Raw genomic sequence first — 13,807 nt, 5'->3', positions numbered from 1 at the left:
AGTAACACATTCATAGTAGAGGACTTTAAACCCCACTTTCACCAATGGACAGATCATCCAAAATGAAAATAAATAAGGAAACACAAGCTTTAAATGATACATTAAACAAGATGGACTTACTTGATATTTATAGGACATTCCATCGAAAACCAACAGAATACACATTTTTCTCAAGTTCTCATGGAACATTCAACAGGATAGATCAAATCTTGAGTCACAAATCAAGCCTTGGTAAATTTAAGAAAATTGAAATTGTATCAAGTATCTTTTCTGACCACAATGCTATGAGACTAGATATCAGTTATAGGAAAACACCTGTAAAAAATACAAACACATGGAGGACAAAGAATACACTGCTTAATAACGAAGTTATCACTGAAGAAATCAAAGAGGAAATTAAAAAATACCTAGAAACAAATGACAATGGAGACACAATGACTCAAAACCTATGGGATGCAGCAAAAGCAGTTCTAAGAGGGAAGTTTATAACAATACAATCCTACCTTAAGAAACAGGAAACATCTCGAATAAACAACCTAACTTGCACCTAAACCAATTAGAGAAAGAAGAACAAAAAAGCGCAAAGTTAGCAGAAGTAAAGAAATCATAAAGATCAGATCAGAAACAAATGAAAAAGAAATGAAAGAAATGATAGCAAAGATCAATAAAACTAAAAGCTGGTTCTTTGAGAAGATAAACAAAATTGATAAACCATTAGCCAGACTCATCAAGAAAAAAGGGAGAAGACTCAAATCAATAGAGTTAAAAATGTAAAAGGAGAAGTAACAACTGACACTGCAGAAATACAAAAGATCATGAGAGAATACTACAAGCAACTCTATGCCAATAAAATGCACAACCTGGAAGAAATGGACAAATTCTTAGAAATGCACAACCTGCCAAAACTGAATCAGAAAGAACTAGAAAATATAAACAGACCAATCACAAGCACTGAAATTGAAACTGTATTTAAATATCTTCCAACAAACAAAAGCCCAGAACCAGATGGCTTTACAGGCAAATTCTATCAGACATTTAGAAAAGACCTAACACCTATCCTTCTCAAACTCTTCCAAAATATAGCAGAAGGAGGAACACTCCTAAACTCATTCTACAAGGCCAACATCACCCTGATACCCAAACCAGACAAGGATGTCACAAAGATATAAAACTACAGGCCAATATCACTGATGAGCATAGATGCAAAAATCCTCAGCAAAATACTAGCAAACAGAAACAAACAGCACATTAAGAGGATCATACACTATGATCAAGTGGGTTTTATTACAGGAATGCAATGATTCTTCAATATATGCAAATCAATCAATGTGATACATAATATTAACAAATTGAAGGAAAAAAAGAAAACATATGGTCATCTCAATAGATGCAGAGAAAGCTTTCCACAAAATTCAACACCCATTTACGGTAAAAACCCTCCAGAAAGTAAGCATAGAGGGAAACATCCTCAATACAATAAAGGCCATATATGACAAACCCACAGCCAACATAGTCCTCAATGGTGAAAAACTGAAAGCATTTCCACTAAGATCAGAAACAAGACAAGGTTGTCCACTCTCACTACTCTTATTCAATATAGTTTTGGAAGTTTTAGCCACAGAAATCAGAGAAGAAAAGGAAATAAAAGGAACCTAAATCAGAAAAGAAGAAGTAAAGCTGTCACTGTTTGCAGATGACATGATAGTATACATAGAGAATCGTAAAGATGCTACCAGAAAACTACTAGAGCTAATCAATGAATTTGGTAAAGTAGCAGGATAGAAAATTAATGAAAATAAATCTCTGGCATTCCTATACACTAATGATGAAAAATCTGAAAGTGAAATCAAGAAAACACTCTCATTTACCTTTGCAACAAAAATAATAAAACATCTAGGAATAAACCTACCTAAGGAGACAAAAGACCTGTATGCAGAAAATTATAAGACACTGATGAAAGAAATAAAAGATGATACATATAGATGGAGAGATATACCATGTTCTTGGAGTGGAAGTACCAACATTGTGAAAATGACTCTACTACCCAAAGCAATCTACAGATTCAATGCAAGCCTTATCAAACTACCACTGGCATTTTTCACAAAAGTAGAACAAAAAAATTCACAATTTGTATGGAAACACAAAAGACCCCGAATAGCCTAAACAATATTGAGGATGAAATACAGAGCTGGAGGAATAAGGGTCCCTGACTTCAGACTATGCTACAAAGCTACGGTAATCAAGACCATATGTTAGTGGCACAAAAACAGAAAGATAGATCAATGGAACAGGATAGAAAACACAGAGATAATCCCAAGCACATATGGTCACCTTATTTTTGATAAAGGAGCAGGAATGTACATTGGAGAAAGAACAGCCCCTTCAATAAGTGGTGCTGGAAAAACTGGACAGGGACATGTAAAAGTATGAGATTAGATCATTCCCTAACTCCATACACAAAAATAAGCTCAAAACGGATTAAAGACCTAAATGTAAGGCCAGAAACTATCAAACTCTTACAGGAAAACATAGGTAGAACACTCTATGACATAAATCACAGCAAGATCCTTTTGGACCCACCTCCTAGAGAAATGGAAATAAAAACAAAGATAAACAAATGGGACCTAATGAAACTTCAAAGCTTTTGCACAGCAAAGGAAACCATAAACAAGACCAAAAGACAACCCTCAAAATGGGAGAAAATATTTGCAAGTGAAGCAACTGACAAAGGATTAATCTCCAAAATTTATAAGGAGCTCATGCAGCTCAATAGCAAAAAAACAAACAACCCAATCCAAAAATGGGCAGAAGACCTAAATAGATATTTCTCCAAAGAAGATATACAGAGTGCCAACAAACACATGAAAGAATGCTCAACATGATTAATCATTAGAGAAATGCAAATCAAAATTACATTGAAATATCATCTCACACCAGCCAGAATGGCAATGATCAAAAAATCTAGAAACAAAAAATGCTGTATATAGTGAGGAGAAAAGGGAACACTCTTGCACTGCTGCTGGGTGTGTGAATTGTTACAGCCACTATAGAGAGCAGTATGGAGGTTCCTCATAAAACTACAAATAGAACTACCATATGACACAGCAATCCCACTACTGGGCATATACCCTGAGAAAACCGTAATTCAAAAAGTGTCATGTACCGAAATGTTCATTGCAGCTCTACTTACAATAGCCAGGAGATGGAAACAACTTAAGTGTCCATCATCGGATGAATGGATAAAGAAGATGTGGCACTTTTATACAATGGAATATTACTCAGCCATAAAAAGAAACAAAATTGAGTTATTTGTAGTGAGGTGGATGGACCTAGAGTCTGTCATACAGAGTGAGGTAAGTCAGAAAGTGAAAGACAAATACCGGATGCTAACACATATATGTATGGAATCTAAGAAAAGGAAAGAAAAAAATGTCACGAAGAACCTATGGGTAAGATAGGAATAAAGACACAGACCTACTAGAGAATGGACTTGAGGCTATGGGGAGGGGGAAGCATAAGCTGTGACAAAGTGAGAGATTGACATGGACATATATACACTACCAAACGTAAAATAGATATCTAGTGGGAAGCAGCTGCATAGCACAGGGAGATCAACTCGGTGCTTTGTGACCACCTAGAGGTGTGGGATAGGGAGGGTGGGAAGGAGGGAGATGCAAGAGGGAAGAGAAATGGGAACATATGTATATGTGTAACTGATTCACTTTGTTATAAAGCAGAAACTAACACACCATTGTAAAGCAATTATACTCCAATTAAGATGTATTAAAAAAAAGAACTAAATGCATAACCACATCTGGGAATAAGAGAGGAAATGGAGTCAGGATATGAAGAAATGAAAATTAAAAACCTTTCCTCAAGTGGAAAAAAAAAAAAAGATTGGTATGAGAAACTGAAACTTATTTTCAAAATTGAGTATAGCCCAAGGATTCATTTTCTTCTCCCAAATATATTTTACAAGAGTAACAAGCAAGTAACTTTACTAGAATTTGATTAATTCTTCTTCCACTCACTTCAGTTCTCTTTATTTTGCCCAAAGCAGAGCTACTTAATTAATATAAAAATATGAGATCAAAAGCAATTAAATTGGTATAAATTTTCCTTAATTAAGTCTCTTAACTTGGCAGTTTATCATTTTGGCACTTTTTTTTTTCAGATAGAGATGCAGAAATTGTCTGATATCTTAGGGAAAATGGTATATTTAACAGATTTGTATATATACTGTGGAAAATTACCTTTGTTAATACAGAATAACTTCATTTCCTTTAAAAATTGTTACTAAGTTAACTAATTATAAAGGAATACAAGCAAAATATAAACTTATTTTCCAAAAAGAAAACGAATGTGAATTCAGTTTTGCCTGTAGTGTTGAAGCCCCAAATGTTTGCAATTATTTGCATCCTCATACAAGCAGATGGCATGCTTAATTTCTCCAAATGCTATCACCTCTTTGCCTTTCCTAGTTCTCTGTCAAAGCAAACAGTAACCCTTGATAGAAAAAAAGCATAGTGAAAAGTACATAGTAAATGATAAACTTATCATGTTTCTGTCAAAGCTATTCAGTAACAAATTAAACCATAAAATATTAATGTAGCTATTTCACCAAATTAACAAATTTAGCTTTAAACTATATAAGCTAGTAATATAAAAATAGTAGGATCATTGAACTTTGCCCAAAGATTTGATCTTTTATTTTTGCCTCTCATTTCATTTTGGAAAATACTGGCTAGAAATATTTTATTATGATAGCAGTTCTTAAACTGATTTGAGTCTTGGATCTCATTGAGAATTGGATGCAAGCAGGTATAGAAAGAATGAACAAGGTTTGTTTTATTAATTGCTACACCAAAAGCACTGCTAATAATGCCAAACTCAAGGAAGTACTCAGTAAATACTTGTTGGAAAAAAATGAAAAGTGAGTGAATACTATTTCTCTAAAAATATCAAAGAAAGTTACTAACCATGTGGATTAAATCATTCCATTCATGAGTAGCTATTCTCTTAAAAAATATGATTTCTTTAATAAATGAATCTTTCTTTTCTATCTTATTCATATGTGTATACAAGCATAGCCTCCTCTTAACTGAGTCAGATAAGTTTTTAAAAACATAATTAAAAATATAATTTCAACATTCCAGTTTACTGTATTTATTGTAATGGCATAATGATCCCATTAAAAATAATTGTCCATTGATGGATAGGAAACAATTATTATAATGAAACTAAAATATTTGAATGTTGTAAATGAAAAATAAAATTAAATATGCATCCTCTGTCTGAATAGGAATTGCTTTATGCTCTCTTAGAACTTTGCATCTTTTTTTTTTCATTAATTATATGGAGCTAGAATAACCATTTTTACTTGCTTTTACAACAATGAGGACAGGGCATGTCTTTGCCTCCCACTTTTTTCATGTAATACGAGTGTGAGAATTAATAATACCTCAAGAACAGTATGTGAGGGAGAAAATATGTATTATTATTCCACATTATAATTTCTTAGGCTCAGAATAGAGCAGAATGTCAAATAAAGCTCATAAAGTAAATTAATGAAGCTGGAAATGATGATAGCAGAAATATTTTCAGTTTTACAATCATATATAGGAAACTATATTTCCTTATTTATATCTCAAAACATTCCACACAAAAGTTATTCTTAGTAAACTTTAGTCCTCAGAGTATTTTCTCATTTGCTATTCATATGTGGCAGATAACTTGTTTGCTTAAAATGCACAGATCATGCATTTTTTGATAATAGATTTCAATATGCATTAAACTATTGAAAAAATACTATGTTATAATTTATAGGACCTAACTGATTAATCTTTTGTGAAAAAAATCACAAAAATATTTCTATGTGAAACATATTTTGCCTCCACAGTCAGAAACTTGAATGTTAAGTCAAGAGATTTTAAACAAAGTTTTAAATATTGCTTATGAACTGCAATGCTTTTTGCCATCATAAAGAAATACATAACAAAATTAACTTGAATTGAAAACAAGATAATTGATTTTCTCTAACTGAGTCTGTTTAAAATTTTCAGAGTTAGCTTAGTCCTTGAAGTTACAATGTGGCACATTTGGTGATCAAAATATTACAGCTGTTTTCTGGATGCCATTTGTGGCAAGCATAAAATGTCACTATATAGTAATATGCTTTTTTGAGCTAACAAATAGGAATCAATTCACTGAAATCTATTTTCATGAATGTTATTACTATTTTTTTTTTGCTTCTATTTTTTAAAACAGTGTGGGCAGCTGATTCTAAATGATATGAGAATTTTGCAATTAATCTAAGAAGGATTTGGGGCAGATACCCTTATGACCAAGCAAAAATTGGAAAATAACCAAAATAACAATTGTTATTTCCACTCTACTACCGCTGCTACCACTATTATTATTAGTAATTACAACGTCAATTACAAACTATACTTATTGAACAGTTTTTATGTGTTAGGAATTGTTCTGTCTTATTCAACACTCACTGTAAACCTATAAGGTAGCTTGTATTCCTTTTTTATATGATAAAGAAATCTAGTTCAGATGAATGAAGTAACGAAGTAATGAAGTCAAGGTCATAAATTAAGAAGCTAGAAATCCAGTCCAGGAATTCTGGCATAATAAACTCATATAAGTCTCTAAAAATACAAATTTTTATTAACATGAATACATTAATATATTTCTCAGAATATGTTTTTTAAATTATATTTTTGCTTTTATTGTTATATTTTTTGTTTAAAAGTTTTAGGAACTTATAGGTTCCATTTTAGGGAAGAAGCTTTCCAGGATCCCTTTACACCCAAGCATGAAGAGTCTGCAGACTCAGATGCTCCAGGATTAAGCAAACATTTGCCTATGTAGACTGCATATCAATGAAAAGGAGACATGCTGCAGTAAGCTACTGTCTCTTATTTTGGGGGGGATATATCATATATTTTTGTATATTATATATACATTTGTATATTATATATACATTTGTATATTTTATATACTTTTGGTATTTATCTGGACATAGGAAGGGATACAAGCTAAAATGGTAGTAAAATACACCTTTCTGGATTTATGGGTTTTATGGTCATAAATCACCACAGAAAGACACAGAATCTTTATTAAAAATTGGCTGCAAATTTGTACTCACAAGCTTATTTACTCTGTTTTCCTCATTATGTTTCTTCCACTCTTCCAATCTTACCTGTCATATACTGAAGATGATTCTGTTATGCTGAAAGGGAAGGGAAAGTGCAAAGTATTTTATATATGTGTGTGTGTGTGTGTGTATATATATATATATATATATATATATATGTATATATATTATTTCGGAGGAAAGAGCTTTTCATTAATGATATAAGTCATAAAAATGAGGAGATAAAACCAAAATCAAAACAAGCTTTAGGGGCTTCCCTGGAGGTGCAGTGGTTGAGAGTCTGCCTGCCAATGCAGGGGACACGGGTTCATGCCCCGGTCTGGGAGGATCCCACGTGCTGTGGGGTGGCTGGGCCCGTGAGCCATGGCTGCTGAGCCTGTGCATCCAGAGCCTGTGCTCCACAATGGGAGAGGTCACAGAAGTGAGAGGCCCGCGTACCAAAAAAAAAAAAAAAAAAAAAAAAAAAACAGGCTTTAGTATTGCCAATATCCTCTAAGGCATATTTATTGTATGAGAATAAAATCTCAGATTGACTGTGGTGTTCTTTTTAAGTTAATGTTTATCAGCAATCAGTTTAGGGCCCTCCCCCAGCCCTAAAAAGCTCAGGCTGTCCCGAGGGGGAGAGTTGACCACTGGTAGTTTGGCCGATTAGTGAGGGAACTAGGAGAAAAAAAACAATGGCAAACAAGGAGAAAAGCAAACGGCCTTCTCTGCCCAGCCCTAGAGTGTGTCTGCTTCCATGCTGGGGCTTTTAAGAATCTCGAGGCAATCTTGCAAGCTGCATTTAATCTAGCCAAAGACAACTTCAGACCTATATAACGTAACAGAAAAGGTCAGAAAACATTAAGCAGTAGAAGTGTGGAGCATCTTAAGCAAGATGACTGTCTCCGGAAGCAGTTGTGGAAACCCAGATGTATCTAATGACTTTAAGCATCTTTGGACAAAACTAAAGGAGTATCATGATAAAAACGTACAAGCTTTACAAATAAAAGTAACCAAACTGAAAAAGGAATGGATTTTAGATGCACAGAGACTAGAAGAATTCTTCACCAAAATCAACAGCTGAGAGAGCAATGGAAAGTCCTTCATGAAACCATTAAAGTTTTAGAAGATCAATTAAGAGCAGGATTATGTGATTGCTGTGCAGTAACTGAAGAACATAAGCAGAAGAAACAACAAGAGTTTGAAAATATTTGACAGCAGAATCTTAAAGTTATCACAGAGTTTATGAATGAAAAGAATACCTACAGGAAGAAAATAAAATGTTTTCTGAATAGCTACAGCAGAAAACTGAGAATGATCAACCACATCAAGCAACTGATCTTGAATCTGAGGAAGGTATTAATCCAGATTCACCAATAACAAAGTTTTCATTTTCTGGTACTAACTGGCTATGAAGAAAGGAGAACCTCCATGTCCAACACATAGAACACATACTAAACTGGAGAATTCTGCATGTGCACATGAATTGAAAAAAGTACCAAAGTCTTCAACTCATCCACAACATAAACCTAATGAAAGTGAAATTCTAGTGACCAGCACTTGTGATCAGAATCGAGCTCCAATGGCTAAAACGTATGGAAAAAGCAGTTATTCTCCTGATAATTTAGCTACAGTTGTTGTTGAAACAGTTGGACTTAGTGTTCAAGATGAATCTGAATCTTGAGTCCCTAGGAACCCTCTTGGTGATGAGCTCTACCACTGCCTGGAATGAGATCACCAAAAAAAAAAAAAAAAAAAAAGACATTTTGAGGAATCTAGAAGAAATGGTGAAGATAGTTTAACATTTTCAGGTTCTAATTCAAAGACTCCTCCTCAAGAAGAATTGACCACTCAGGTATCATCTCCTGTACTTGGAGCTACCTCTAATGTGAAAAGTAGTTTAGGTTTGAATACAAGGTTTTTTTCCCTTCTCTTTTAAAGACTGGGGAAAATACAAAAACAAAAACGAAAGAAAACAAAACAAAAATCTGAAAACAGTGCCTTTCAGTAACACTTCTAATTATAGATTAGAGAAACCTAGATCAAAATCTGAAGATGGTGTTCTTTTCACACATCATAATCTTGGAGCTGAAGTGAACAAGATCACTAACCAGTCATCTTCTAATAAGCAGATGTTTATAAATAGAAATACAAGTGAACCCCTAAGTGAACAGGAAACTATTGATCACACTAAAGATACTGCTACTGATAAAGATAAACATGTAGTACCCCTGAAATCATTGGCAGGCAGAACCAAAAGGAAGAAAATTGAGGAAGAAAGTGAGGATGAAATAAGCTGCCCCCAAACTTCCTTTGATAAAGAAAATGTTTTTCCTTTTGCACTGGATAATTGTTCTTCCATGAATGGAGACTATGTGATGGATAAACCTCTGGATCTGTCTGATCGATTTTCAGCTATTCAGTGTCAAGAGAAAAGCCAAGGAAGTGAGAACTCTAAACTCAGATTTAGGCAAGTGACTCTCTATGAAATTTTGAAGCCTGTTCCAAAGGGCTCTTCCTCAAGCCATAAGGCCTTGAGTGGGAGCTGTGGGTTAAACCAAAAGAGCCCTTTTTACAGGAATCTCTTTTCCAGTCCTTGAGTAAATCTGCAGATAATAAAACACTGTTACAAATAAAGGAAGAAAATCCTATCTTTAGAATCCCTCTGCATCCACATGAAAGTATAGAGACAGAGAATCTTTTTGATGACATGAAGGGTGCTGGTTCTCATGAGCCTATAAAAATAAAAACCAGGTCAATCCGTGAAGCATATGAATTTGAACCAGTTCTTCTGTTAAACCCATGTAGAATTGCTAAAATAAAGTCTCCACAAACAATCAAGATGTATCCTTTGAAAATATCCGGTAGAGTATAGATCCAAGAGCAGACCTTTCTCAGTATAAAATGGATATTACTGTAGTAGATATAAATGATGGCAGTCAGTCAAGATTAGCAGGAGGAGAGACAGTGGACATGGACTGTACATTGGTTAGTGAAACTATGCTTTTAAAACTGAAGAAGCAGAGCAGAAGGGAGAAAAATGTCCAAATGGAGAAGGAAAAATGAATGATAGCTTGGAAGATATGTTTGATTGGACTACACATGAAAAATATGAATCCTGTTTGGCGGAGAGCTTCCCCCACATAGCAGATGAAGAGAAAGTGTTGTCAGCTACTACAAAAAATCAAACACTCATAGTGATAAACAAGATAAGGTCAAACAGAAAGCATTTGTGGAGCCATATTTTAAAGATGATGAAAGATAAACTAGCTTACAAAATTTTCCTCATATTGAGGTGGTTCAGAAAAAAGAAGAGAGAAGAAAATTGCTTGGACACACATGTAAGGAGTGTGAAATTTTATTATGCAGATCTTCCAGCAGAAGAAAGAGGAAAGAAGTTGGCTTCCTCCTGGAGACCGATTTTGCTACATTCCACACAACACACCAGAGAATTTCTGGGAAGTTGGTTTTCCTTTCACTCAGACTTGCATGGAAAGAGGTTACATTAAAGAAGATCTTGATTCTTGTCCTCATCCCAAAAGATGGCAACCTTACAGTGCAATATTTTCTCCTAAAGGCAAAGAACAGAAGACATAAATGTTGAAGCAAAAAGAGAAGAGAGAACACTTTTCTTTTTAGTTATTTATAGTTAAAGTTGGTATTAAACACTGATTTTTTTGATCTTCTGTAAACTGATTTACAAATCATTTTTCTATTGGAAATGTTTTTAAATGACATTTACCTATCACACAGATGACTACTTAAAAATGTGGATAAGTTTATGTTGTATTTTCTTTCTTTTGAAACTTTAAAATAATAAAGTGCTTTCATTTTGCACTCTGAGTTAAGAGTTGTTTATTACTTTATTTGGTAATGCCTAATTACCATTTTGAAAGTATGAAAAAAATCAATTTAAAAGAAGACAGGATGTAAGCAATATGGCAAAGTGAAGAAAAACCTTTCTCTATCCCCTTCAAACTACAAATAGTAAAATATCTACAACTCAACAAAGGTGTTTCTTCTCAATACAGCAGGAAGCTGGAGAATTCCACACATCTGTACATATAAAAGTGGGTGGACTGGAACACATAGAAGAGACAGAGCCTGGGGAATAGCAGAATTGGTGCCTGCAACTCTGGCCCTCTGACTGCAGTAGCTGAGTCCACAGCTTCAGAGATGCAAGTAGCAACAGGGAAGGTGGCACACAAGACCCCAGCCTCCTTACAGCAGTAGTGCCCATAGCTAAAGTTAACTGAGTAGCCATGGCAGTGTGGACTGGTATACTGTCTTTCCAGTCACTGTGGTGCTCACAACCTCAGCCCCCATCTTACTCATCTGCAGTGCAGAACCAGCAAACCTTATGATACCAGACAGGATACAAGCACCTGTGTGACCCCAGCTCCCCTCCTACTATCCCCCTTTCTCCATGGTGACAGAGCCTGTGACTCAGGGGATGTTGGATGCAAGGGAAGAGCCCACCATCCCAGTGATGACAGTGACACTGGCTGAAACAAGGCAACAACAACCCCAGAGGCACAAAAAGCTATAAGGAAAGAAGGAATCTCCATCTGTTACAGAGGTGGTGGAGGCTGGAAAGCACCAGCTCTCAAATATAACCAGAGGCAACTCAAGTAAGAGAAAGCAAAAACTTGTGTTTTAGTGTCACCTACCAGAAAACAAGACTCTAACTTCTAACCTGTCATTTAATTTCAAATGTACCAGCAAGGGAATTCATCAGGCACCATGAAGAGCCACAGTAACACTATACCACAGAAAGAAAATGACAATTCTCCAAAAGCCAAACTTAAAGTAATGGAATGTTACAATCTAACTGATAGAACATTCAAAATGGGTGTTCCGAAGAAACTCAATGAGCTATAAGAAAACTCAGAAAGGCAGTTTAATGAAATCAGAAATAAAATTAATGAACAGAAGGAATACTTTACTAAAGATATTGAAACTCTAAAAATGAACCAAAGAGAAATTCTAGAGCTAAGAAACTCAATAAATGAGGTGAAGAATGCATAAGAAAGCATTGGAGATAGAGCAGACTATATGGAAGAGAAAATTAGCAAACTCAAAGATAAAAATCTGGTAATGATACAAATAGAAGATGAAAGGGAAGTAAGATATAAAAAAAAATAAATAAATTTTACAAGAGTTACTCTTCTTGGAAGGTTATATTAGGGTAATGAGTATCTCAGAAAGAGAAAAACAGTAAAAGGGTGAGAGAGGTTACCTAAAGAAATAATAGCTGAGAACGTCCCAAACCTGGGGAAGGAACTAGATATACAATCCATGAAGCTAAGAGAACATCTAAATACCTCAATACAAAAAGACCTTCTCCAAAGCAAATATACACTAAAATTGTCAAAAGTAAATGACAAAGAAAGAATTTTAAAGGCAGCCAAGGAAAAGAGAATGGTAATCTACAAAGGAATTTTCATTAGGCAATCAGCAGATTTCTCAGCTGAAGCCCTACAGTCCAGATGTAGAATGACATTCTCAAGATATTGAAAGATAAAAACAGTTTACCAAGAATACTCTATCTAGAAAAGTTATCACTCTGATATGAAGTATAAATAATTTCCCAGACAAACAAAAGCTGAGGGAGTTCATCAACACTAGACCTGTCTTGCAAGAAATGTTGAAAGGAACTCTTCCATCAGATTTCATTCATATGTGAAATATAAAAAAAAACTAATAAAGAAACAAATAAAGATAAATTGATTAACAAACCAAATCAAACCAAACCAATCCAAAATAAACACAAAGATACAGAGAACAGAGTAGTGGCTACCAGAGGGGGAGTGGTGAGGGGAGGGCAAAATGGGTAAAGGAGATCAACTGTATGGTGACAGATGGAAACTAAATTTTTGGTAATGAGCAAGTTGTAGTGTATACAGGAGAAAAAATATAATGTACACATTAAACTTATATAATGTTATAAATCAACATCGCCTCAATAAAATACATTTTTTAAATACTAATGATATAAGGTAACAAAATATTATCAAATTTTGTATTGGTTCAATTAATAATTGTCTTAAATTAAAATTCTTTTCCAGGTGAATTTACAAGAAAAAGAAACAAGAAATGCTATTTTTCAGTTCCCTGTTATCTAACACTATCTGAAAACAGTGAATTAATTAAGGTTTTGGTATCTGCTATAACAAATTAATACTTACATTTCTGTGGCTTAATGCAATTGAATATATTTCTAAATCTGGGAGTAGACCAATATTGGCTTTCTTGATCAAGGACTGAAAGAGTTTGATTTAGGAAGTCATGAATGCACCAAAGCTGCCCAGGGAAGAGATATGTAACCATCAGAAGGAAAGAAAACAGAAGAGGGGTTTGAGTGGTATTCATAGGTCAAGATGGAAGTGGCCCACTGCATCTCTTCTCAAATGTCATGGGCTAGGATGCGGTCACAGGGCCAAAACTAAATACAAACTTGGAGGAGAAACAAGTACAGGAGGAAGAAAACCACACATTTTGTTAAGCAGCTGGCATTCTCTCCCCAAATCTCTAATTACACATAATTTATTTATTTTATTTGTACCTATATAGCAAATTGAAAAGTAGATTTTACGATTCAAACTTTTTTCTGTTAAAAATGAGAATAATCAACAAAAGATAGCCTTTTTTAGTGTTTAA

The 13,807-nt window shown here is 34.4% G+C and overlaps 1 pseudogene; it reads left to right on the top strand.

Annotated features, from left to right (window-relative positions):
- The first annotated feature begins 8,042 nt into the window (after nt 1-8,042).
- LOC132477596 (DNA endonuclease RBBP8-like) lies at nt 8,043-10,744 on the top strand (annotated as a pseudogene).
- The last annotated feature ends 3,063 nt before the right edge of the window (nt 10,745-13,807 follow it).

The sequence above is a fragment of the Mesoplodon densirostris genome, chromosome 17 (assembly GCF_025265405.1).
Source record: "Mesoplodon densirostris isolate mMesDen1 chromosome 17, mMesDen1 primary haplotype, whole genome shotgun sequence".
Lineage (NCBI taxonomy): Eukaryota > Metazoa > Chordata > Mammalia > Artiodactyla > Ziphiidae > Mesoplodon > Mesoplodon densirostris.
The sequence above is the reverse complement of the archived record's forward strand: the minus strand, read 5'-3'. Positions and strand labels throughout refer to the sequence as shown.